A 27,190-nucleotide genomic window follows, 5' to 3' on the forward strand; every position below is an offset into this window, starting at 1 on the left:
CTACCGAAATAAAACACACACACACACACACACACACACACACACACACACACACACACACACACACACACACATATATATATATATATATATATATATATATGAGAAAAAGAGAGAAAAGACGAAAATAGATGATAAAAATAAAATTGAATAAAATGTACAATGTATTGATCTATCAAGTTTAAACAAGGAATTGTAAGAAAAAAATCTTACATGAGAGGATAAAAATTAGTAAAAAAAATCCATCAATGTTTTGATAGGTTACAATTATTAAGATAATATTTATATCATCTTTATAATTCTTTCTCTCTCTCTCTCTCTCTCTCTCTCTCTCTCTCTCTCTATATATATATATATATATATATATATATATATATATATGTGTGTGTGTGTGTGTAAAATATAAAAATAAATAATATTTGTAATATATTTTGCGGCTATGTCTTCCTAATTAATTATTATTGATAAAATATGCCTGTCACAAAAAAAAAAACAAACAAAAAAAACGCCAATGGTGTTTTATGCGGTTTAACTGTATTCTTTTATGAGAATGAAAATCTAGTATTATAGTTCATTTTGGCTGATAAAGCAGCTTTAAAATATATTTAATTCAAGTGACAACAAAATTGTAATTAAAATAAATGTGTGATTCCTGAGAAAACGTTTTTTTTTGTTTACCTGTTTAACAATGACGAAGTTAGAACTTCTTTTTACTTTAAAATTTATGACTAAGAAAAGGAGCATAGCTGTATCAAATTTTTTATTTTTGTAAATAAGGTTTTGTTACTTTGCATTTATACATTATACTGTTTTTCTTTTAATTAAGTAGTTTAATTAATTAATTAATTAATTATTCGATTTTATTTTTAAATGTTATCGTATAATCGTTCTTATTTTTATTTGCATACACGACCATAGGGTAAAATATTTTGTATAAAATAGAACATTTATATATTCACAATATTTTCCAAGGATTAAATATGAATATTTCTTAAAAGGAAATTTAAGTGTAACAGACAGACCGCGAAAAAAGTGTGTAATAAAGAGATGAAAGCGTGTCTAAAAACGTGAAACCCGTTGTAATATTTCAGTAATATCTAGATTGTTCTTATCGGGGGAAAAGTGAATTGGCAAATATAACAAAAAAAAAAAAAAAAAAAAAAACTAGCAGGACCTTTTAACCGACGTTGCTCGGTGAAATCCTGTCAATTCCTCGCAAAAAATAAACGATGCTTGTTGTTGATGGCGACTGCTATCCTTAAACAGTTGCGGACAATGGCGGCCGTGGCCAAAATGAAATAATCTGGCTTTCACTGGCGATTAGTGCTGGTTTGTGGTGATAACAGGCAGGTACTGTTTGGATAAAAAAAGCAATTAAGGGAATTATGATTTAATAAAATTACGGAAAATGGTCCATTAGAATAATAATGGAAAGTAAAAACAGAAGTTTTAGAGGTTACGGATTCTCACTGTATATGAACTGTTTAGAGTGATCGAAATCAATTGTATCAGTCCTAACTGATTCCATTTGTTGTTCAAGTCTTCCTCTTTTTTTTCAACTGTTCCACCAATAGTATAAGTATATAGTTATATGCCGCCTTTTTTTAACTTGTAAAAGAAAACAGCGTAGGTAATCGATGTAAAAAATCGGTAATTGTGACTAAAACCAGACCCAAACATTCAAACCCGCGTGCAATTGAGGTATGAAAAAAATATGGAAAATATCTAAACAGTTTGAAAAAAATATAAGATATTAACTCAAGTAAACATAGTTATTTGCAAAGATATGCGATAAAAAACTAAAAAAAAATGTTGTTTTGTCTTCAAAGCTGGTGTGTGTGTGTTTGATAAAGAGAGAGAGAGAGAGAGAGAGAGAGAGAGAGAGAGAGAGAGAGAGAAAAGTTGGGAAGGATATAAAAAGCGAGAGAATCCAGTAGATCTCGTAAGTTTAAATAAAGTATAATTAAATGAATTACGTTTAAAAAAAAAATCAAATATAATTACCGAAACAAATGTGCGTAGCGAGCAAGAAATTTACTAATAGAGCAGAAGTGGTTATCATTGCAACGCCATGTTTGAATGGTACATTAGTGTTCGTTTAGCATGTAATCCGGAATATATGAATCACCGGAGCTCCTCCAATTAGAATGGGCGGAATTATTCGAGGGAGACTTTATTATTTTTGTAACGGAAAAGGGAAATATTATGTTATGTTAATGTGTTTACGATCCAGTTACGAACTATGTAACCCCATATCTGTACAAAGTGCAAAATACCCACCGGTGATCACTAGGAGCGGTAAGAAGACTTGCTATATAGAGTGAAAGATAGGAACCACTTTCTCTAAAGACGGTTGCAATGATGATGATGTAATGATGTTGCTCCTCGGATGGAATGTATGATTTATTATTACGACTAAATGTTTAAAATAGCGTTTCTGAAGTTACCTAGATAGTGGTGAATAGTGTAGGCATAAGAAACTTGTATGTGACATCTGTTGTTGGAAACCTACGGTACTATTGTCCAGAGGGGAATATCTGCAATCCAAATATTATATAGGAGATGATATGACAAATTCGAAATTTGCCGCTTATGACTAGCTCTATCCCTCTTCTCTACTTTCATAATCACCGGGCTGATTTCAATTGTTTTACTATTTGTGATATTAATCCCTATTATTTATAATAGACTATTTGAATATTTTATCAGCCCCTTTGTTTATTTCAACTGTAAATAAAAGAAAAGGCAGGAGTAGACGAACTGACAGAAGCGAGAGTAAAATAAATTATATAAATATAAAAAAAACACGGAGAGACTCACTCTAAAGGCAGTGTCAAAATAGAATTAAAGACAAACTATACGTTTTTGCCCGTTAAAAATGAACAAAATCTATAGCCTTGGAATTGCTGCATTGTGACAAACTTCTAGAGTAAATATGGTACTGTGACGACTAGTCCCTATTAATCTCAGTTAATAACTTATTATGCTTGGAACGGATTTCAGTTAGATCCGCCCAATAGTTTCTGAGAAACGGACAGACATACATACAGACGGACTAAGAGAAACATAATATAGTAACTGAATAAGATATAAGGTCACTCGGTGACTTATTTGCAAAGTACGGTTGATTAAAAACATCTTTAAAAAAACAGAACTGAATCCTAGAACCTTATTTGATCAAGATTTATGAGAAAAAAAAACTTACAGGAAACAAACGTTGATTAACTTAGCTTTAGTATAATAATAATAATAATAATAATAATAATAATAATAATAATAATAATAACAACGATGATGATGATGATGATGATATCAGAATATATATTAAAAGAATATAAATTAAAGAGTAATGCCGAGGAGGCAACCAATGGAATTTACGTTAGTGATTTCTTTTTGTGGGTGAAAACCTGCAGTGCGCACCTCCGATGTATGCAAGCCCACAAAATTATTCTGACATACGTTTTGTCTCTTTTCGTGTCTAAGCGATTCATCGGTTGTGGGTTTGCAAGTACAGAATAGTGACGCGTTTAGTTCCGCTTCATGTAAAAAGCTTCAGTGCCGATCGATATCCGCTCAGGTCGGGGAAATGGCGACAAGCGACGAGTCTGTTAACAACACGCATCTTAGAAGTAGGTCATTACTCGCTTTAGATTTCATCGTTTCTTTTCTTTTTTTCAACTAATATTTTTTTGTTGTTTATTTGCTAAGATTCTTTTGGGGACTATTGTTTCCATCAACATTTATATTTATAATTCTACTAGTAGGTGGACTAGGCGTTGCCCGGTTGTTAAATATACTAAATGCCTACCCATTAAATCAAGGTTAGTCGCCAAGTCAATTTTAATTAGTAAAATACGGCCTCCCTTTATCTAAGAAAAATAGTGGAAATTTTGGATGATAAAACAAAATTAAAATTTGATCTCAGTCACGAAGAATTTCTCCACATTATTATTATTATTATTATTATTATTATTATTATTATTATTATTAACACATCTGGGGAGTTGTCGATTAGAGCATTCTTGCATTCCATTAGCAGATTACAAAATCAACTTCGCAATCTAGTGACGGATATTTTTTCCTGTGCTCTAGTTGAATATGATTAACTGATTTCCAATCATTTCTTCCCCATTGTGCGACATTCACAGCAAAAACTCGTTTTCTACCTAAAATTAAAATGACTTTTATCCTTCTCCTGTGTGACTAAAGTCAGTCCAAATTTACACGGATACAGTGTCTTTCACAAAACTGTTAATCTGTGTAGCATATTACCATGGAAATGATATCCTGCAGACTACAACACGCTTGTCTTAAAATCCAACGTCAACAAATACTTCTTATAAACCGTCCCTGTCATTAAACCTTTCATTATATCCATCATCATTGTGTCAACGCTCCACATATTTTATTAAGCATTATTTTTGAACGAGTTTTGGTATCGCACACTTTTTAGGAAAAAAAAAATTAAATCAATAAAATTCCTCTAAATTTCGACAATCTTGGAATTGATAAAAATGCATGAAATTGCAGGATTAAACTTTAAATATGGAACACTTCTACTAAAATTAATAAAATATACTCATTGATTAACGATTGACATGTGTGTTAGATTGTTTATATAATGAAAAATGAAATCTTTATGTCGCTAAACAATTAGGAATTAGTTTAGATTTCTACCCAGTCATGGCTGATGAAACGGGTGTAAATTATTCCGTGGATTAATTAAAGAGTTCCATTCAAAACTCCATACTAATTCCCGAGTTCAGCATAAAAATTCTTAATTCCGACTAGATTCTTCCGAAGAAGCTCAAGGGTTACATAGACCAAAGTGTTGTGAGAATAACAGTGAAGCTGACCACATGCGTACGAATTATGACAATAATCCCAATCATTAATTCTAAAAAAATCCTAAAAATGAAAACATTCAATCTTCTATCTACGAGGGATGTGCAATAAGTAATGCCCCTAACCCACTTCCCATAGCAGTAGAGCAACGAAAATTGGCACAGTTATTAGTCTTTCTCTATATGGGAACCACCCAGAGTTATGCATTTCTCCCATCGTTTGATGCAGCTCTGGAGACCGTTTTTTAGAACGCCCCAGGTTGACCCTCCAGCCACGACGTGACTTCAGAAATCAAGGCTGCATCATCTGGGAAACGCTTTCCTTTCAAAAACAACTTCATGGCTGGGAAGAGGTGAAAGTCAGACGGTGCAAGGTCAGGAGAGTAAGGAGGATGGGATCATAATTTCATAACCACACGCTCGTTCTTCTGATCTGCCGACATGCGAGTTGTGGACCGGAGCGTTGTCCTGCAGGAAAAGGTTACCTTTGCTGATCTTACCCCGCCTCCTGATTTTGATAGTTTCCCTTAATTTCCTCAAAAGTGAACCATAATAGTCTCCTGTAATTGTGGTAGCCTTTGCCAGGAAATCTGTCATCACTACACCGACCTGGTTCCAGAATACGGTGAGCATGACCTTTCCCGCGGAGGGCTGCACCCTTGCCTTCTTTGGGGGTTGTGAGTCCAAGTGCTTCCACTGCATTGACTGGGCTTTGGTCTCTGGATCATAGTGATGGACCCAGGTTTCATCCTGTGTAATCAGTCTTTTGAAAACACTTTGACTCATCTTCTTGGCACATCTCAAAATTCATCCTCGAGCACTCGACGCATTCTCGCTTCTGGAATGGTGTGAGCAACCTGGGAATCCATCTGTCAGACACCTTATGCATATGCAAACGGTTATAAATAAGCGTTTCCATAGACTATGTACTAATCTTGACATCTTGGGCTATTTGGCGAATAGTAATGCGCCGATCTTCCAAAATGTCAGCCCCAACTTGACGGACTGATGCCTCATGAATGGCAGAAGGAGGACGACCAGATCTGGGAGCTGTTTCCACAGACTTCCAGCCATGTTTCAATTCACGATACCAGCGTTTTACAAAGTCATATGATAGGGCATTATCACCATGAGTTTCTTTCATTTCATCAAAAGTCTCCTGTGGTGTGCGTCCTTTCGAATACAAAAACCGGATCACTACTCGACATTCAACAGGCTCCATTTCACACCTGACTTAGTTCAAACACCTGTAAAACAGAAGCCACAATTAGTTCAGAGCTGTAAATTGCCACATAACCCGTAGAGATATAAATCATTGCACATGCAAAATTTCAGCTGGATCAGACAACTGGAAGTGAGTCAAGGGCATTACTTATTGCACGCCCCTCGTATATTGTGAATTTTATTGCCCTTTACGGTTAATAAACAAAGAGAGGGAGAGAGAGAGAGTAACAGAATAGAGAATAGATAAACGTTGTAAAAAATAAAAACAGAGTTAAAACAATCTTGAGTTAGAAAGGGTGGGAGGAATATACTATGACTTTATAAGGATGAGTGACTTTAAAAGTATGTTGCAAACTACATCTAATGAGAACATTTATTAACTAAAACCATAACTCAATCACTAAAAGAAGGAAAGATTATTTTGTATGATTAAAATACAAAGGAAAAAAGTTAGGGAAACAAAAGTTGATTAACTCTGTTTTTGTATAATGATAGAAGATAACACACACACACACACACACACACACATATATATATATATATATATATATCGTGAAACCTTTTAATACGAAATTAATTGGTTGTGAATTGGCTTTCGTATTATGAAATTTTTGTATTCTGAAAGGCGTTTTACACCTAAATCGTTACACCCGCTCTAAATACAACGAACACACTCATAAATGTTTATAATATGGAAAAATCAGGATAAATAATAAATAAATCAGCCACATACCTAACCTAACTTTTAATACTTTAACTTGCTATTTATGTTTTACTTTTCTTTGACACCTGAATATAAAATTCTGTTAAAAAAATAAAACAACTGAGCGATCTGGCGTAATTGTTTGAATCGTTATTTTAATCATTACTCGTAAGGTCACGACCGCAATCAAATTTAGTTGAACGCAGGTAAAAGATTCAAAGCGAAACGGATAAGTTACTTTCTTATTGCTTATTTGCGATATCTAAGAAAAATAATAACAAACCCTACATCCATTCAAACATTTCAGAGAGTGTAAGATGAAAATTAAACAGAATTTTTTTCAATCTATATTCCTCAAATTTTGTATAAATTATAATGTGTACATTATTTTTTTCAGTTTTAAAAATAATTTTAATTGTGGATAGGTAAGTAGAAAGAATAAATTCAAGCCAGAGAAAAAATATTTTCTGGATAAAAATTAATACAAATTGTTCCGGAATATTAATGAAACAATTTAATCAAATAAACCTCGGTTTTACAAGAATTATCGAAGAATTAAGTGCTTGAAAAATAGTTTCCTGTCACTTGTATTTTCCGTATTCTGAACATTTTTTCTATGCTGGGACAGAAAAAAAAAATTCAAATCATGTTTCCGAAGCTGAAATATATATATATATATATATATATATATATATATATATATATATATATATATATATATATATATATATATATATATATTATAGAACTCAAATGACTTGTAACGATGTATGTAACCCTCTTTCCGGTTTACGACATCCGGTTGCACATACGCGCATAACCTGCGTACTGAAATATTAACGTTATTATTTCGAAATTATTATTTAACATGGGAAGAGTGGGGTTTAAAATAACTTAAACGTAATACAGAAATGAACGATGTAAAAAAAAGCAGACAGTATTAACAATTGTTTATTTGGATAATTTAAACGCGAAAAAATAGCTAAAGAACATTTGGGACGCTGAAATATTAACATTATGATTTCGAAATTATTATTTAACATGGGAAGAGTGGGGTTTAAAATAACTTAAACGAAATACAGAAATGAACGATGTAAAAAAAAAGTATCTATAACAAAATTTGAATTAACTATAATAAGTATTATGGTATCTGTTCAGAGCACATTTACCTATAAGTATGGCCAACCACTTATAATTCAGTAACTGTAAAATTTTTATTTTCAAAAATAATCAATTATAATAAACAGAACAACTCATATAAATCTATCTATATTCTTTTTTCATTTTAATATACTTTCATAGAAATGTTTCTGTTATGTCAAAAAATAACTATTTTCTTTACGTCACAAGTGTCACGCTCATACATGAATTCTATAGCTAATACAACATACTGACCCAACAGGTCACGAGTAGTCTAGTGTATATATATATTTATATATATATATTTATATAGTGTGTGCGTATAATCAATGAATGACAAAATTCTATATTCCCTAGCTCATGATGTTAATCATCTTAAAATCCATTTCTTTAAGTTGATATTAACAATTCCTGAAAGTATCTTTTTCGTAGCACAGAATCAATCAATTATTATATCAATCAGTGAATCTATTTTACCCACAACTCATCAGAAGAAATAGCAATATTCAATCCATCAAAAGGAAACAAAGTGCGTTTGACATGATTAAAAATCCGAAAATTAGAAGAGAAGCTGTAAATACCTTATAAATGGCGTAATGTTTACATATTTGCAGTTTCTATTTTCGTATTTTATTCATACCAATCCTTTCATTTATGGAATTCAATGGTAACTACAGAGTATATACAAAGAAATAATGCCCATATTTCTTTTATTTTCTGTTGAAGTTGATTAGTTCCTATTTTCTGATTATTATTTCGTGCTACGTAATAGGTGCTGTACAAGGTTAAACATTTTTACATGTTGAAATGAATTAGACGGTAAGAATAACAAGATTTTTAAAATTGGAATATAAACTTTTTGTAATATATATATATATATATATATATATATATATATATATATATATATATATATATATATATTCGACACCTTGCATTGATGATTCCCGAAAGGCTGGGGCACTAGTGTCTATAGGTATTTAGAAATTATTATAGTAATTATATATATATATATATATATATATATATATATATATATATATATATATATATATATGATGTGTGTATGTGCACGCTTGCACGCACGCGTGTGTTTTAGTTTTTTGTTCATACAGTATTGTTCTGTACCCAAAATGGCGGAAATGTCAAATTTTGTGTTTAAGCTAAGAGTAATTTAAATCATCTGTCAAGTTACTTATTATTATTGTAATAGCGTTTTATGCCAGCCTCCTTTTTCCCTCCAACCCTCTTTATCTCTTTCACTCGTCTATGGGATCACATGGTCAAAGGCGACAGCATCATCTCTTTATATTGTCGTGTTTTGAAGAGAAAAATCAATTATCACACTAGTAATCTAGTATCCGTTCTTAACTCGATGACTACAACGTGTTGTTATTTTTGTCAAAGAGGAAGGGAAGAAGAAGAAAATAAAGAAACACAGATAGAAAAACGAGAGATGAAAGAAGACAAAATAGGAAAATAAGAAATACAAATAGACAAAGAAATTAAAGGATGACAAAGTATTTGATATTCTAGATAAAAAGTGGTCACCATTGCTAAATTTATGAATATGCAGTCACACTCTTACATGAATCAAAGCCAAATATCAAATGAAAGCTGTTTTTAAATGCAGCATTTGCAAAATGTAATTTCATCTTACATATAAAGTTATCTTGTGAGGTTTTATTAGTTGAACTTAAATAGCATATAAGCTGACATTTCAAGCTTTGATTCTTACTTGTAAATTTTTAATTACTTTTGTACCTTGTAATTGAAATAACATTTCACTACAATCTATTTAAAAGTGATGTAGTTCAGCCTGGAAAACTGGTAATATGGAAACAGTTTTCATTTATGAACTAAAAATCAAAATTAAGAAGTAGAATAACTCATATTATTTATTGTAGAATATAAAAGAATTGTTTCCATTACAACTAAAATTTCAATTTTTCTGCATAAGATTTTTTAAAATCTGCAAACATATACGAATTAAATTCTAAAATATTTCCAAAATTTTGTTGATCAGTTCAAACTAGTCCAAAAAGCTGCCGAGACAGCTCGTGATATCAATGACGCTTTTGGCACAGGAATCACTAACGAACGTGTGACACAACGGTAATTCAAGAAATTTTTCAATGATGACGAGAACCTCGAAGATGTAGACGGTTGCAGATCGCCGACTTCGGTTGATAACAAATATTTGAAAGCCTGAATTGAAGCCGATCCTCACAAAACCACATCAGAAGTTGCTATTGAACTCAATGTCGACCACTCAAAAATCGGTCGCTATTAAAAGTAAACAGGGAAGTCAAAAAATTGGATAAATGGATACCGCATGAAGTCAACGATAATAAAAAAAATCGTCGTTTTGAGCTTTTCTTCTACGCTCCTTTTGCGCAACAAAAGTGACCCATTTCTCGAGCGGATTGTGGCGTGTGAAAAAAATGGATTCTCTACGACAACCGGCGACGTTCAGTACATTTGTTGGATGCCGGAGAAGCTCACCAACACTTCCCCAAGCTTAAATTGCACCAAAAAAGGTTTTGCTAACTGTTTGGTGGTCTGTGGCTGGTCTCATCCATCACAGCGTCTTGAATCCTGGCGAAACGATTACGGTGGAGAAATACTGCCGACAAATTGATGAAATCCGTTAGAAGCTCCAGCGTATGTTCCCGAGATTGGTCAATATTAAGGGACCAATTCTTCTCCATGACAATGCTTGTCCGCATGTTGCTCAATTGACCGAATTGGGCTACGAGATTCTGTCTCATCCGCCATATTCACCGGACTTCTCGCCCACTGTTTTACACTTTTTCATGGATCTCGACAACTTCCTGCACGAAAAATTCTTCCAAAGCCAAGATGATGCCAAATCGGACTTCAATGACTTCATCGATTCCAGAACTCTGGGTTTCTATGCTAATAGGATAAATAAACTTGTTTCTCATTGGCAAAAATATTTCAATTCTAATGGTTCTCATTTCGATTAATAAAATTCATTATGAAAGGAGTTATGATCTCTTGAAGTCGAACGTCAAAAATGACATTATTTTTGCACCAACCTAATATTTTTTTTATCTGTGTATCAAAACTTAATTATCTAAAAGACTACAAAATCTCTAAATAATAGGCAGGTTAAAAAACAAATTGTAAAATAATGAATCGTGCATTAAGTTAGCAACGATGTCATCTTAAAATTGAGTTTAACGCTTCTCAGTCTTGTAAACGTCGAAAACTGGAATATAAAGTTCTATGCCGTCCACTATTTTCTCCCTATATTTAACTATAAAATCTAATTTGATAATGAGGAACTACTTATTATGGTCAAAAGTCAGTCAAAGATAATGATTGATGAGGCAGTTAATTTCTCACTATAATGAAATAGAATATTATGAGAAGATTGAATATAATGAATGGAATAAACAAAATTTATTTATATAAACGGTTTATGGTCAGTATAGAAATACTGTTGTAGTTTGCAGGGAAGCCACCATAACACGATGCCATAACTAAGATATATTTTTACATGTATTTGTATGATTGAAATATATACGAAACGCTCCCAGGAAAAGAACGATTAACTCAAATTTAATGACGTAATGCGTACCTTTATTTGCAAGAAATTGCAGTCACATAAAAAGGAAACACTGTTAACTTAACAGCGACTTAACAGGAAAAAGTGGTAGTAGTAGTAGTTTTTGTGTTCGATGACTAGATTCAAAACTACGACAAGAAGAAAGGTCGATTGCTTATCAAAGGTTAAAAAATTGTGTTTCAATCGGTTTCACTTGTAAAGCACGAACCTCTTCTCAGATGTCATAGAATTCTATCTGTCTTATGCATCACAAAATCAATAATTACCTTAACTAATAAATATCACTAGCTGTGCCTTCCCGGCCTCGTTTTCGTTTACGTTTTATTTTATTTTAATTATACCGTTTTTCTTTATTTAAACCAAATTACCAAATTACATTTTATAATTACAATGTCTTCTACCCATTAAAGTATTAGTGGGATCAAATTGCTATGAAAATATAACTACTTTTTATTTAGATACTGTTAGATTGTTTTCTTATAAAGTATTTAATGCAAATGACAAATGCTCTATTTAATCTTTTAATGCATGGAAGTTTGTTACTAAATTTAAAACCAGAAATGACTTTCTATTCAACTTTCTATTCCTGTCAAATCTCGATGTGCCACGAAGAACTGGACCCCGATTTTTAACTATTAAATAAAGCGGAACTTAATTATGGTGTATTTGATTTCGTAAAGACATAATTTTTCATAGATATCTTTAAAAAATATGCCATTTTGTTTCCCTCGCTATTATTATTATTATTATTATTATTATTATTATTATTATTATTATTATTATTTACTTATCTATCTATCTATCAATCTATTTATTTATTCATTTATTCATTCATTCGTTAAATTCACAGTATTGTGATATTTTACACTCTTTCTTTTTAACTTAAGAGCGGACTTTACATCAAAGCTAGTGAGCATAGTCAAGGAGTCAGTTAGATGTAAAGCACCTGGCGTAGGATGTTTGCTGTGCCACGCAGAACTGACATTTGGAGTACGGTGATTGTATTTGATTCCCAATGTTTGCAAGTGTTTCTCAAGTTCTATGACGATTCGCACGATGGAAGTTATAATATCACACAACACACTAATCAGTTTTTGATAGGTTCGTTGTTTCTCATTCTTTTTTGCATGCTAAGTTGATGTCGTTTGGACATGCCACATACATAATTTGGCATTCATTGGCCTCTTTGTCCACAACTACAATCTCCAGTTTTCTGTGAGTTATCTCTCGATCATACTGAACCAGGAAATCCCAGAGAATCTTAACGTTCTTATTTTCCACTACCGCTTTTGGGTTACGTTGAATCACTTGTTCGTCACTTGGATTACAAACTTTTGGCACAAACTTTAATGCGAAATGCACATACTTTATCATGGCGACGTTCGTACTTTTTTGAGCAAGTGTAGAACACGAATTAACAATGTGTGAAACTGTTTCAAAAGTTACACCATACAGCCTGCACTTATCAGAACAGCCCCTCCCAATGATGTTTGTATTGATTGCATTCGTGATTATCATACTACTACTACTACTACTACTACTACTACTACTACTACTACGACTACGACTACTACTACTAACAATAATAATTCTGATTTTATTTATCAACGTCTCCCTGAAAAGAGATGGGATTCATTTCCAGAGGATTTCCCTCAATCCCGGCTCACAACAAGGAGCTTCAACGATCAAAGGTTTTCCTAAGGATGTTGGTGGGATCTACAATAGCAGAGGTCTGAAGGCCGCTTCGGGGATTCGTAATTTTTTCAATTGTTCTTCCAGACTACTTGATACTATTCCTAACGTACCAACTACGACCGGGATTATTTGTGTTTTTACCCCGTGTATACGCCTTATATCCAAGGTCAATGGAGCATAATTGCGTCACTTATCGTTCTCCTTCTCTTTCACGTTCCTGCCCCAGAGTACTTAGAGGTCAACAATCTGCTAGTTTTTTGAGAATTTGTCAATGACGACCAAATCCGGATGATTATGTTCCAATTGCTTGGTTGTTATGATACTTTGTCCTACCATACCTACATATTGCCATCCTCACTTGTTCTCACTTCATTAGCCACCTCCTCAAACCACTTTCCAGTACACTTCACCCCAACTTTCTTACAGATCTCCCAATATATCCAGAGCCCCATGCACTTATGTCTTTTGAGGTACTCTTTCTTGGCAAATCCGCTACACCCTGCTGCAAGGTGCGCAATTGACTCTGAGGCCTTACCACAAATCCAACATTCTGCAGCAACTTCCTCTCTTAGAACCACTTTTTTTAACAGTCGTGTTCTTAATGCCTGCTCTTGTGCTGCACAAACAAAAAAAAAGCTTTAGTACTCTTAGCCAGATACCCGGCTCTAAGCCATTGCCATGATCTTTCATCATACACTTCTGCAATATCCTGGAAGAACTTTCCGTGCATTTTATTCCTTGCCAGTTTCTCTTCCCTTTCTCTATCCATACGTTTCACATAATCAGCCTTGGTCTCACATACTTCCACTTCATTGGCCACAACCTTAAGCATCCACTCCTCACTTCTAACCACATGCTCCTTCAACAACAACTTAGTTCTAACATAATCTTTTAGACTTTTCAGTCTTCTTCCACTATCTCTTTTTATACAGCCTCGCTACTTCGAATGTGGAATATACCAAACATTGCTAAAACTTTTCTTGTTTTTATATCTATGTCATGCAACTCCTTGTCAGGCAATTCTAAAATTCCCGCACTGTATTTGAAGACACTGACTGCCTATGCATTCGCCGCATTCGACTTCGCAATTAGTTTCACTCTTCTAAGATACTTCTTCCTGACTTTCTCTTTAATTTCTCTGTTCATGATGCCTACACCCTCCAGCACTCCCAAATACTTATAGCCTGTAGCTTTTATTTCTTTTATAATTTCTCCATTTGGCACCACTATTTCATTTGAATGAACCTTTACTCCCCTTTTTATCACCAGCACTGTACAATTACTAATCCCAAACTCCATCCCGATGTCTTACGAGTATGTCCCTACGAGCTCTACCAGTCTCTCTATTTCCTTCTCATTTCTACTGAATATCTTCAAATCATACATAAGCAGTAGATGGTCGAAGCGTCTCCCACCAGATCCAAAGTTGTACCCCAGTTTCTCTCTTTTCAAGGGGATACTCAGTGGCATAATTATCATTACACACAAAAAAGTGGAGACAACGGATCTCCTTGGAATATTCCACGTTTAATGCCACGTGCCGCAGCACCTCTCTGTTTGCTTTCAGTACCGTTTTCCATTGAGCCATGTTTGTCGCGAAAAGCCCTATCACATTTCCAGTAGTTTCATCATCGATAGTCTTTCACGGATCCATGAATCAGGAACCATGTTGTAAGCCTTTCTGAATGAGGAACCATGTCGTAAGTCTTTCGATACATGCTACACGTTCCCCTCTTTACATCCTCCATCACTGCCTTATCAATCATTAGCTGCTCCTTTGTATCCCTCGAGCCTTTCCGGCATCCTTTCTACTCATCAGGGAGAACACCATTACTCACAATATGTCCATAAACTTTTTCTGCAAAGATTCCAATTAACAGCTTCCAAATAATAATAATAATAATAATAATAATAATAATAATAATAATAAAAATAATAATAATAATAATAATAATAATAATAATAATGGAAATTTCAGCTATGTGGATAATTGCTTAAAACTTGGACAGTTACTAGGAAACCGTTTCATCATTGTGCTCAGGTAAGTTTTTTTTTTATTTTTTTTTTTTTTTTTATTATTTTTACTGCATACCCTCATATGTGGTTGCTAAAATATATCAAATTTAGACTTCAAAATACTAGTTGCACCTTCCCGACATTGCTTGGGAGTTTTTACTTATTAAAATGATTAATCTGTTGAGGTTGTATCCCTTCCACCATTGTTTCCCATTGTCCGTGTATGGGTTTGTGATGTGTTATTTTACAATGATATAAGCGTTTGAGTAATTTAGAGTTACACCCCTTTGTCTGTATAGAAAACGGGTGTTTGTGTACTTGCTCTCTTTGTTTCTTCATATAAATAATAACTATTATACTTGTTATTTGGACTCTTAATAACTACATTTTATTTCAGTATTTAATTTATGTATTTCTGTTGTATTAAATGCTAGCTTTTTTTTTTTTTTTTCTCTCGTCCATAAATGTTTATTTATCTACCGAGTTGATTGCAAAAATAGATTACCTAATTGTACTCATTTTTAGTTCGTGGGAGGGGAATCTATCACCATACTTTCCCTTAAACAGGTCCGTTGGACTTTTATTAAGTACAATACTTAATAGTTATTTTTTATTTATTTATTTATTTATTTTTTTTTTTTTTTTAATGGAGAGTAGAAAACGCATTGTGGATGCGTTATCGGCAGCTCCTGTTACTCTCGCTTCTTCTTATTTGTCCCTCAGTCCTCATTTTTTAAATGAGTGATTTTTCTGACAAAGGGAGAAGAAAAAGCTGTTTTCTAGGTTGGCAGTATTTTTGCGCGAACAGTTGGCAGAGTTGGTGGAAATTTTCTGTTTCTATGTCTATCCTTGTAGCCATGTCACTAGTAAGGGTGCTGGAGGTAAACGTTTTGTCTGGGCTGACGTTATCCGCCTGATAGGTGCAAAGTACTGGGGCTGCTGTATTGCCATTTGGTGAATGGAATCTGGACCATGCAGTAGCTTCTGGTGGGGCCTCTCGATGCCATACTAGTGGGTAATTGTTACGGCTTTACCTTATCATGTGGTACAAAAAAAAAAATTCTTCGTTTCTTTTTCTCTCTTAGTTTCCCCTCTCTGTCCTGCTCTAAGTAAATCTGTCGACCTAGTCCACAAATTCCAAAATTTCATCATGACAAGTTTCAAGAAACAATACACGATTAAACCCGGTTATCCAACTTCCAACGTAGACCCCTACTACCATGTCTCCTTCTCCAACATCAGGGGTCTACGTTCTAACCTTCCAGAGGTTGAAACCCAATTACAGGAGACTAAACCAGACCTTTTATTTTTAAGTGAAACTGGCATTGGACAGGCTATTTCCCTAGATGAGTTTGCAATTACAGGATACTCTAACTTAACTTCTAAATCTGACCCCCAAGATCGCCATGGGCATGGAATATGTGCCTATATTAAAGATAGCTTTCCATGTGGGAGGGACATCTCCAGGGAAGATCCTAACTTACCCTATATGTGCTTCCGGGTTGCTTTAGCTCACACTACTGCATTTATATTTACTCTCTATCGCCCCCACAACAGCGGAGTTACTATCTTTCAAAGCATATCTGAGAAAATTGACCAAGTCCTTTCTACTTATCCTTCAGCTAACATTCACGTATGTGGAGACTTCAATGTTCACAACGTCGAATGGTTGACCCACTCAAACAAGACCGATGATGAGGGGAGGTTCTGTCATGATTTCTCCATTGCCTATGACCTCACTCAGATTGTTCAGGAACCTACCCGTGTGCCCGATAATGACGGCCAGTATGCGAGCCTACTAGACCTTTTTCTCACAACTTGCCCTGAACTATGTTCAGTTTCTGTTCTGTCGCCTCTTGGATCTTCCGACCACTCTGTTGTATCAATTAAGATAAAAATGAAATGTAATAAGTCCCCAGACGTACCACTTCATCGTACAGTATATCGATACACTAAGGCTGACTGGGATAGCTTCCGTACATTTATATCTGATCTACCTCTGCATTCCATGTTTAAAAAGGATGTGTCCTCTATAGTATTAGACCTAACTGAATGGTTAATTGTAGGTATTGACCATTTCATACCCTCTAAAAAGTTTCAGCAAAAACCTAACAGCCAGCCATGGTTCTCTCCAGAATGTGCTGCTGCCATTGCGCACAGAAATCACTTTTTCCACTGCTTCAAACGTAATAGATATATGGAAACTAAAGCCGCTTTCAGGACTGCCAGCAACCATTGTAAGAAAGTAATAAGGAACGCAAGAGAGTTGTATGCTCAATCTGTTAAGTCCAAAGTAGCTGAGCAGCGGCTTGGTTCCCACCAGTTTTGGCAAATAGCAAACAGAATCCTGAACAGAAGCGTGTGCTCCATCCCAACTATTATCAATGGACCTGAGGTAATCTCGTCAGCATCAGACAAAGCCAAACTCTTTGTCAAGAACTTTGCAGCTAATTCTACCCTTTGCGACCAAGACCGCCAACCCCCAATATTTCCTCCTGTATCAGAAAACACGCTATGTGATATACGTATATCTGTACGTGATGTTGCGAAGCTAATCAAAAACCTTGATTCCAGTAAAGCAACTGGCCCTGATGGTATTCCAATTATAGTACTCAAAAAACTTCAACCTGAAATAGCGCCCATACTTACAAAACTGTTTAAACGTTGTCTTAAGGAGAATAGTTTCCCATCTCCCTGGAAAATCTCATCAGTATTCCCTGTATTTAAGAATTCAGGTGATCGCTCATCCCCCTCTCAGTACAGGCCAATAAGTCTCCTGTGCGTCATGAGTAAGTTGCTAGAATCTGTGTTAAATACAGAAGTAATCAAACATCTCAACAAAAATAACCTTCTTAGTGACACTCAATATGGTTTCCGTTCTGCTAGATCTACAGCAGATGTCCTTACAGTTATATCGCATAGGATTAGCAAATCTCTCGACGGTGGCAATCTTTCTAGGGCAATTGCTCTTGACATATCTAAAGCCTTTGATAGGGTATGGCATAAAGGTTTACTTCATAAGATCGCTAGCTATGGTATAGCTGGAAAAGTCTTCTCAATTATTAAATCATTTCTTTCTGATAGGTTCATAAGAGTAGTAGTTGAGGGGCAAAAATCAGAAGCTCTCAGTATTAATGCCGGTGTCCCTCAGGGATCCATCCTGGGCCCAACTCTTTTCCTGATCTACATTAATGATCTTCCAAATCATATCCTTACATCATTTGTAGACATTTATGCTGACGACACTACCATTTATGGTACCACATCTAAGACAGTAAACGAGCAAGTACTCTCCAATTCTCTCTCCTCTGATCTTGAGCATGTAGTACAATGGGGAAAGGAGTGGCTAGTTACTTTTAATGCATCTAAAACCAAGCTTCTCTCTTTACATCATCAACATTCTAATCCACATTTGTCATCAATTGAAATGAATGGCTCTCGTCTTCAGGAGGCCTCAAGTTTTGACAAGCTTCTGGGCTTGACCATTACTCCTGATCTTAAATGGAACACGTATATCAAATCTGTTGCCAAGGCCGCTGGAAAAATGGTGGGATCTTTCTATCGATCCAGTAGATATCTCACTGCTGATGCTATTCTCTATCTATATAAGAGCCAGGTACGTCCAAGGATGGAATACTGTTGCCACATCTGGGCAGGAGCTGCTAGAAAGGACTTGGCCTGCCTTGATAGAGTTCAAAATAGACTTCGTAGCCTCGTAGGAGATGTCCTTTTCTCCTCCTTACAACCTCTATCTCACAGAAGAGATGTTGCGAGTTTGTCTCTGATGTATCGTTATTTTCATGGAAAGTGTTCAACTGAGCTTCAATCTATGGTCCCCCCTCGCCAAACTTTCACAAGAAACACTCGTCTAGCTGTAAACACTATCAATAATTTCCCCCACTCTTTATCTGTGCCTAAACCTAAACATAGATTCCATGAACAAAGCTTCTTTCTTAGAACTGCACGCCTGTGGAATTGTCTTCCGTTTTCCTGCTTTCCGGCTGACTACAATATGGTTGTGTTCAAGTCTAAGGTAAATAAGATCTTGATGAGCCGTTCCATATAAGTTATTAAATTTACCAAATTTTCATTACTAATGATTACTATATTGACCAACTTCTACTGTACACTCTTTAACCCTTATCCTTGAGTGGCCTCTGGGCCTTGATAATGTGGTGATGCCTTTGTAAAAAAAAAAAAAAAAAAAAAAAAAAAAAATAATAATAATAATAATAACAATAATAATAATGATAATAACAGCAATAATAATGATAATGATAATGATAATAATAATAATAATAATAATAATAATACTACTAATAATAATAATAATAATGATAATGATAATGATAATAACAGCAATAATAATGATAATGATAATGATAATGATAATGATAATAATAATAATAATAATAATAATAATAATAATAATAATATCGAAGTAACGAAATCTATAACTTTGATTTTACCAACAAATTTGTATATAACATAACAACGCTGTAAAAAGCGCCATTTTTTCTCTAAATGCTCACAAATAATAGTGATTGAATGAACATTGATTGAGAAGGTGAAAAACACATAGCTAGGAGAGAGATGAGTGATTGTGCAGTTAATTATAGACTACACTTAATTAGAACAATTCAAAGGGAATATAACTCAGTCCTACTATATTTTAGCATGTATTTTGTTTTATTTGAAGTATTGGAGTATCTGTACAGGTTTATGCATATTATTCACTCCTTGATTAATTAATCGATCATTGTGAATTATGGAACTCATCTGCTCGGCGTATGGGTGCGTAGATCGACTATTGTTACATTAACTTAATTTTAAGCAAAGTGGAAAAAAGTGGGTAAAAGCCGCTCGTGAAAAGTAAGATATTCGAGTAAAAAATTCTACAAGAAGTTAAGACACCAATTATAAAATACTACCTTGATTTTAGTTTCTGGAAAGTATTTAAATGGTTTTAGGGAGAAGGCGCAATATGGGTAAACCCTCACATTTGAACATTCAAATATGTCAGTTTTCAATTTAATTTGAACCACAGTGATATAAACAATATTCTCTGAAATTCAATTTCTACTTGAGACCCTTTAATCTTAAGTGTTAAAATATATAATTTTTCTAATATCAAAATCACTTAATGGATTTTTATAAAATGACACTAATACATAAATTTTACGATTATTATATCTTAAAAACTGATTGAAACTGTTCTGTTCCGATAATGTATTTTATCTATCCCGAGAAAAGTTGTCTTCTACTTAAAGAATATAAAAACATCCTCATAGAAACCGTATTAATTAACTAATATTTAATATAATAATCGATAATATTTTGATGAAATTTTGACGTGTTTTACTCAACCTTAGATTGGTTCAGTTTAAACAAACAACGTGCAGTAATAGTTTAGGTCATAGTTAATCTCTCGTGGTAATTGTGAAGACGATGAAACATCTGTTGGTCATGCTTTTGCTTTTTGGTGTTGTATTAATTAAAAGTCACTACTTATAAAGGCATGGAAGCCACTCTAGGATAAATGTTAAGTGTTAGATAGATGGTGAGACAGCAAGACCAGTCACGATGGAACTTGGGTAGGGCTAGATTATCTAAATGGGCAACCTTAAGGAATTTATTTATATTAGACTTGAAAACGACCATGTTATAATCATCCGGAAAGCCGTATTGCGTTTCACAAGTTCCAAGAAATAATCTCTGCTTATGGAATTTTCGTTTAATTTTGGGCACGGATAGAGAGTGATGAAGGTTGTTTCAGCTAGACAAGTATTTGTTGCGAACGTTCTCGCGGAGGAACCATAGATTAGAGCTCAGTCAAGCACTTACCATAAAAGTATCAACAGAGCAGAGACAGACTAGCAACGTCTCTTCTGTTAGAAATAGGAAATAGAGAGGCGAAATGTTCATCGCCCACTAAAATTCGAAGACAGTTCTGTAACCTGTCAAGTCATAGAAAAGGTGCTCTTAGGAGCCGGATATAGCAAGAGTAATCTAAATATATCAATAACTATTGCTCTAGAAACGAAACCATTGCCAGTAGATTCACTAATCTTGTGTGATTTTGCCGTCAGCACATCGGCAATTGATCTTTCAGAAATTTCATATTGCATGTCACTAAATAGATTATTTTCGCTGAGGTGGTTTACAACTTTTCTTTTATCACAGGCACAAGTAATTTACTCATAGTGCAAAGGGGGCTCATTGGTCTGTACTAAGACGCAGAAGAGGGGTCCCCCATATTTTTAAATACTAGGAAGCCTTCCGAGGTTTTCCAACCTATTAGGAAGCAATTTTCGTTAAGGCGATTTTTGAACAACTTTCTTAGTATTTGAGTTAGTTTCGTTTGTATTTTTAGCACAATTATTGGGATATTGTCAGTTGCTTCGTTAGGAATCAAGGTTCTTGATAAATTTGGAGACATCCTGGATGGATATATGGGTGTCGCTCAGAGTATTGTCTGTCCTGGGAGAGAATTCAGGGAGGCCATTTACACACAAGATATAGTTTATTGCGAAGTTCTTAGCGAAGAGTTTGGTTTTGTCGAATACTGAAGCAATCACCTCATGATCGTTGATGATGGTTAGAATGGAAGTTACGCATCTGTTCAGAAAACGCGAAAACTCCTGGAAACCTAGACTCTGCTCCGCTGCTTTAGAGAGTTAGGACGAAAGACGCTCTCACATTTACAATGAACTTTCGGCAATGGTTACAAGCAGTCCTATAGACGGCTTTAGCTTCTTAACATCTGTTTCGTAAAGCACTTAAAATAATGATTTCTATGTGCAGTTGCAGCGGCTCATTAACGGATGTCATACGGTTGACTATTTGATTTAAGTTGACAATTTTAGAGAGTATATAGCAACCTATGCTAATAGTTAGCTAATATGTAATGTCGGATACTATAGAAGATGCATCCTTTTTGACATAGAGCACATGGCTATATCCGATATTTCCGTACGAAACGATCAAGGTCGGCCATAGAGTAACGATGTGGTAGATAGGGACATTAGAGGACTTTTTGGTGTTAGCTTTAATCCTTATTGAATACCTACTGATTAAAAGATTCTAACGGAGACATAACGAAGGATGAGCTTAGTTCAGGGCAGGTGGCTAAAAAAAGATCTAGAAGAATTGCAAGTTGGCAATCGGCATCATGGACGCGAGTTGAGTCATCAACAATTTGAGTTAAACCATAGACAAGGAAGAAATCGTGACAGTTGTTGTCAATGTCTAAATATTTTTAGATATTAGTCATTTATTTTACATAAAAAACAGTAGTTCAAATCTAATTTGTTCTCCTTTAGTTTGCTTCTTAGTGTCTTTATGCAAATATAATATTTTTGAAATCAACGCAATTAAGTAATTTAATCTACAGCAATCCCCGACGTTTGACATATGCGGCGATGATGCAGCAACTTTGAAGTCGTAAATCAAATAGCCCTGAACGAGAACTTTACGCAGTCTAACCTCCTCACAGCTGTCCGGCTTATAACTAATGGCCAGGCACGGTGAGCGTGTTTCTCATAACGTCTGATGTACTTTGTATTGTATCGATTTCTCAAAAGTTTGGAAATCATTTAAAATGCAACTTTTTAAAAATCATTTAAAATGCAACTTTTTGTGAATCTCAAATTTGAACTTGTATTTTCTTTATAATTTATGGCTTAATTTTAATCTTTTATTTTCTTTGGTCTGCCAAGCTAAAAATTTAAACTTGTATTTCCCTTTGCATGTGAAGCTGAAATTTGAAATGTTTTATGTTGGTAAAACTTTTTATAAAAAAGAAATTACTTTATTCCAATAAACTTATATTTTAAATAGTATATTGCTATGTAAAATAAATAATATGGGATCCAATGAACAACTCGAATTACTAGACAATGTGTTTCAGTATTGAACAACAAATGATTGATATACGATAAACCAAATATAGGAAACAAGTTAATACATCACTTATTAAAAGTATTGTTTAGCATTAGTAAATAATCTCATGTGGCGCAAAACACACATCCAAATTAACCAAAATGTATTTTTAAGTATATCATGCTGCTACTGATGCTTATGCTGTGTGTTATGATGCTGTTGCCACGGATAATGCATATATCATTAATGATACTGCTCTAGATGATGTGTGATGTTCATGCGAGGATGGCTGCCTTAGTAACTCACAGTTAATAATGCTTATTCATGACCTTTTGACAGGAAGGGAAAGAGAGAGAGGGAGAGAGAGGGAGAGAAAAAAAGTTATGGGAGAGAAAGAAGTAGCTACGAAGACAACGAAAGCTGGATTTTAAAGATGTGCTGTGAATACTTGTCGCAACATCTTGAGTTGATGGGCGTAAAGAAGCAAAGAAGAGAGAGTGAGGGAAGAAAGGAAGTGTAGAGAGACAAATAGTACACAAATGAATAGGAAATTATTTTTATGTTAAAAAGACTTTTATATTTCTGTGTTTCTGTTTAGTCCTGGCTTACTTAATCCTTTCTTGTTTCTCGTTCATAGCTTTCTTTATTCCACCCCGCACTTATATACTTTGATAATTTATAATTGAATACATTCTAATTCCTATTCAGAGAAATCCTTTCCATTTGTATGACGAAATATTAGCATGAGTTTGTTTGATATGGTTGTATCCTCTGGTTGTTCTCTTTTTGTACTGATAGATATAAGAAAATACACGACGTTTAATATAATAAAATGGTGTGGAGAAAATAAAAAAAACAATTAAACACAGGAAGACGTCATTAAAACACAAGAGATTTAACAGTTTCGTTTGGAACGAACGTCTTCAGAAAAATCTTATTTTTTTTGTTTTTGAAGACGTACATTGATCCGATGGAAACCAGGTTATGTCTTGTTTTTATAATTTCTTCCCATGTTTAATTTATTTTCCATTTGTCTACTTCTTACACACACACACACACACACACACAGCACACAAATATGCATATATTGTTTATTTATCAGGTGAGTAATAAACTTCCATAAGACATTTAAAATTTAGGCACATTGCGGGGTTCTCATTATGTGACAAATTAAAACAATTTCTGAATCTTTTGCTCATAATTACATTAAAAATACAAGACGCATTTCAAAGCATGATAGTACCAACAGTCTAACGAATAGAAGCAATGTTTTATAATACTTATATTACAAGGTCGAATAGTCCGACTGACAGTACAGTTATGTCGCCCATACTGACGAGTGCAACAAACACGGAACATGTATATTACTATGCATATCAAACATATTTATGTTCTAAAAATCATATCTCGATGGAAAATGACACACTATTTTGTTTTTCTTATATATATATATATATATATATATATATATATATATATACATATATATATATATGTATATATATATACGTCTAGCCGCACTGATGCGCTGTGAAACAGCAAAACAGTACTGTATGTGAATAACTATATATGTATATATATATATATATGTGTGTGTGTGTGTGTGTGTGTGTGTGCCCTCTCTCACTTACTCAATACTCTACTTCTAACCTTTCCTGCGGGTGTCAGAACTCAAACAAAGTAGTGGATATTAAACTGACTACAACTCCAACAAGTACGCATAAGCAATTACGTCTATGGTCCCGCCGTTGTTTCTCTCTCCACCTACATACCTGAACACCAGCTCTCGACTTCATCAACGAACTCATTTCATCGAATAAACTCTATATCAGTGTACATATATTAAAAAAGTACACATGTTAAAAAAGTACATATATTAAAATAGTACATATATATTAAAAAAATACATATATAAAAAAAGTACACATGTTAAAAAAGTACATATATTGAAATAGTACATATATATTAAAAAATACATATATTAAAAAAGTACACATGTTTAAAAAGTACATATATTGAAATAGTACATATATATTAAAAAAATACATATATTAAAAAAGTACACATGTTTAAAAAGTACATATATTGAAATAGTACATATATATTAAAAATACATATATTAAAAAAGTACACATGTTTAAAAAGTACATATATTGAAATAGTACATATATATTAAAAAAATACATATATTAAAAAAGTACACATGTTTAAAAAGTACATATATTGAAATAGTACATATATATTAAAAAATACATATATTAAAAAAGTACACATGTTTAAAAAGTACATATATTGAAATAGTACATATATATTAAAAAATACATATATTAAAAAAGTACACATGTTTAAAAAGTACATATATTGAAATAGTACATATATATTAAAAAAATACATATATTAAAAAAGTACACATGTTTAAAAAGTACATATATTGAAATAGTACATATATATTAAAAAAATACATATATTAAAAAGTACACATGTTAAAAAAGTACATATATTAAAATAGTACATATATATTAAAAAAATACATATATTAAAAAAGTACACATGTTTAAAAAGTACATATATTGAAATAGTACATATATATTAAAAAATACATATATTAAAAAAGTACACATGTTTAAAAAGTACATATATTGAAATAGTACATATATATTAAAAAAATACATATATTAAAAAAGTACACATGTTAAAAAGTACATATATTAAAATAGTACATATATATTAAAAAATACATAGATTAAAAAGTACCGTTGCCGTTCAATGGAAAATCTTGATGACGATTAACATCAAAGTAACAAAGCATATATCAGTAAACAATGTTTTTTTTTGTAAATTGCATTTTCACCCCAAAGAAGACACAGTGCCACTTTGATATAGGGCTACTATCTGGGACATAATTTGCAGGGATACTCTGTAGGGAGTTTATCAGTAAGATATCTGTTTATATTACACTTGAACTTCTAAATGTGGGTACAGTCAGGGAAGCAGGAACCTGGAAGAGAATTCCAAAGTCTAGCAATTCCAAGAAAGAAAGTATTAGAATAGAAGGCTGCCTGGCATCGAGGAAATTTTACGGTGTAGGTTGGAATTTTGCTGTTTTGTCCGGGTTCAGACCCAATGAAATAGTCTTTTTAATAGTACCAGTTGTCAAATGAAAAAAAATCAATATAACGCTTTATGCTTGTTTTTACACGGAAACTAACAACCAGGAACAAACGTATAATTACTAATATCTTTCGTTCATGCAACTCAGCAAAAGACCATAAAATCACGTCCGGAGAAAAAATCCACAGACAAAAATAAACAAATATATAGTTTTATGCATTTTCCATAGAAAACATATTGGAATGGTTTCTTTTAAAATTACAAAAATCAGACAATATGTAATACGATGTAATAAATCGGCTTTCATGAGTGATTCAAGTTCGCGAAAACAAATCGTCAATGTCAAACCATTCTACAGAAAACATAATCACGTGTGTGTACTCAATTTCCTGTTAATGTAACATTATACAGAAATGACATATGCAGCCTATTAAAGAAATAAAAATACAAAAAGAAATAAAAAACGTAACGTGCGAGGAAATTGCAAAATTGTGTATAGCTGATTACATATGGAAGAAAATAGAAACTTATCAAAACTTGTAAGCAAAAATTATAGACACAGAGGAACAGTAGGCAGTAAGTGCCCTAAAACCAGTATTTCAACTGGGGAATCGTGAATTTGTAAGGTGGCCCGATGCTCCTCAAGCCCAGAGAGTCTGAGTGATAAAATCTCATCAATCTATCTTAATTTCTAATATATATATATATATATATATATATATATATATATATATATATATATATATATATATAATTATAGTATTCCCTTGCTATTCGCGGGGGTTATGTTCTTTACTCCTCTCTCCCGAGAATATTAGATGCAGTTTTAAAAACATCTGTGCAGTTTTAAAACGTCTGTGCATAAAATTTTGTACAGTACTAAATATCTCCCAAACAATTTCTAAAGACACCTTTACTCATCAATACAATAATAATGTAATAATATTTCATACAGTTATGTATTTCGCTAAAATAGTAATA

The 27,190-nt window shown here is 33.4% G+C and overlaps 1 protein-coding gene across 28 annotated transcripts in view; it reads left to right on the forward strand.

The window, feature by feature from the left end:
- The window catches only part of LOC145254883 (uncharacterized), a 751,603-nt gene that overhangs the window by 318,569 nt on the left and 405,844 nt on the right, over positions 1 to 27,190 (forward strand). The gene's annotated exons all lie outside the window — the stretch shown is intronic.

The sequence above is a fragment of the Euprymna scolopes genome, chromosome 30 (assembly GCF_053919585.1).
Source record: "Euprymna scolopes isolate OS-2025 chromosome 30, ASM5391958v1, whole genome shotgun sequence".
NCBI classification, from domain to species: domain Eukaryota; kingdom Metazoa; phylum Mollusca; class Cephalopoda; order Sepiida; family Sepiolidae; genus Euprymna; species Euprymna scolopes.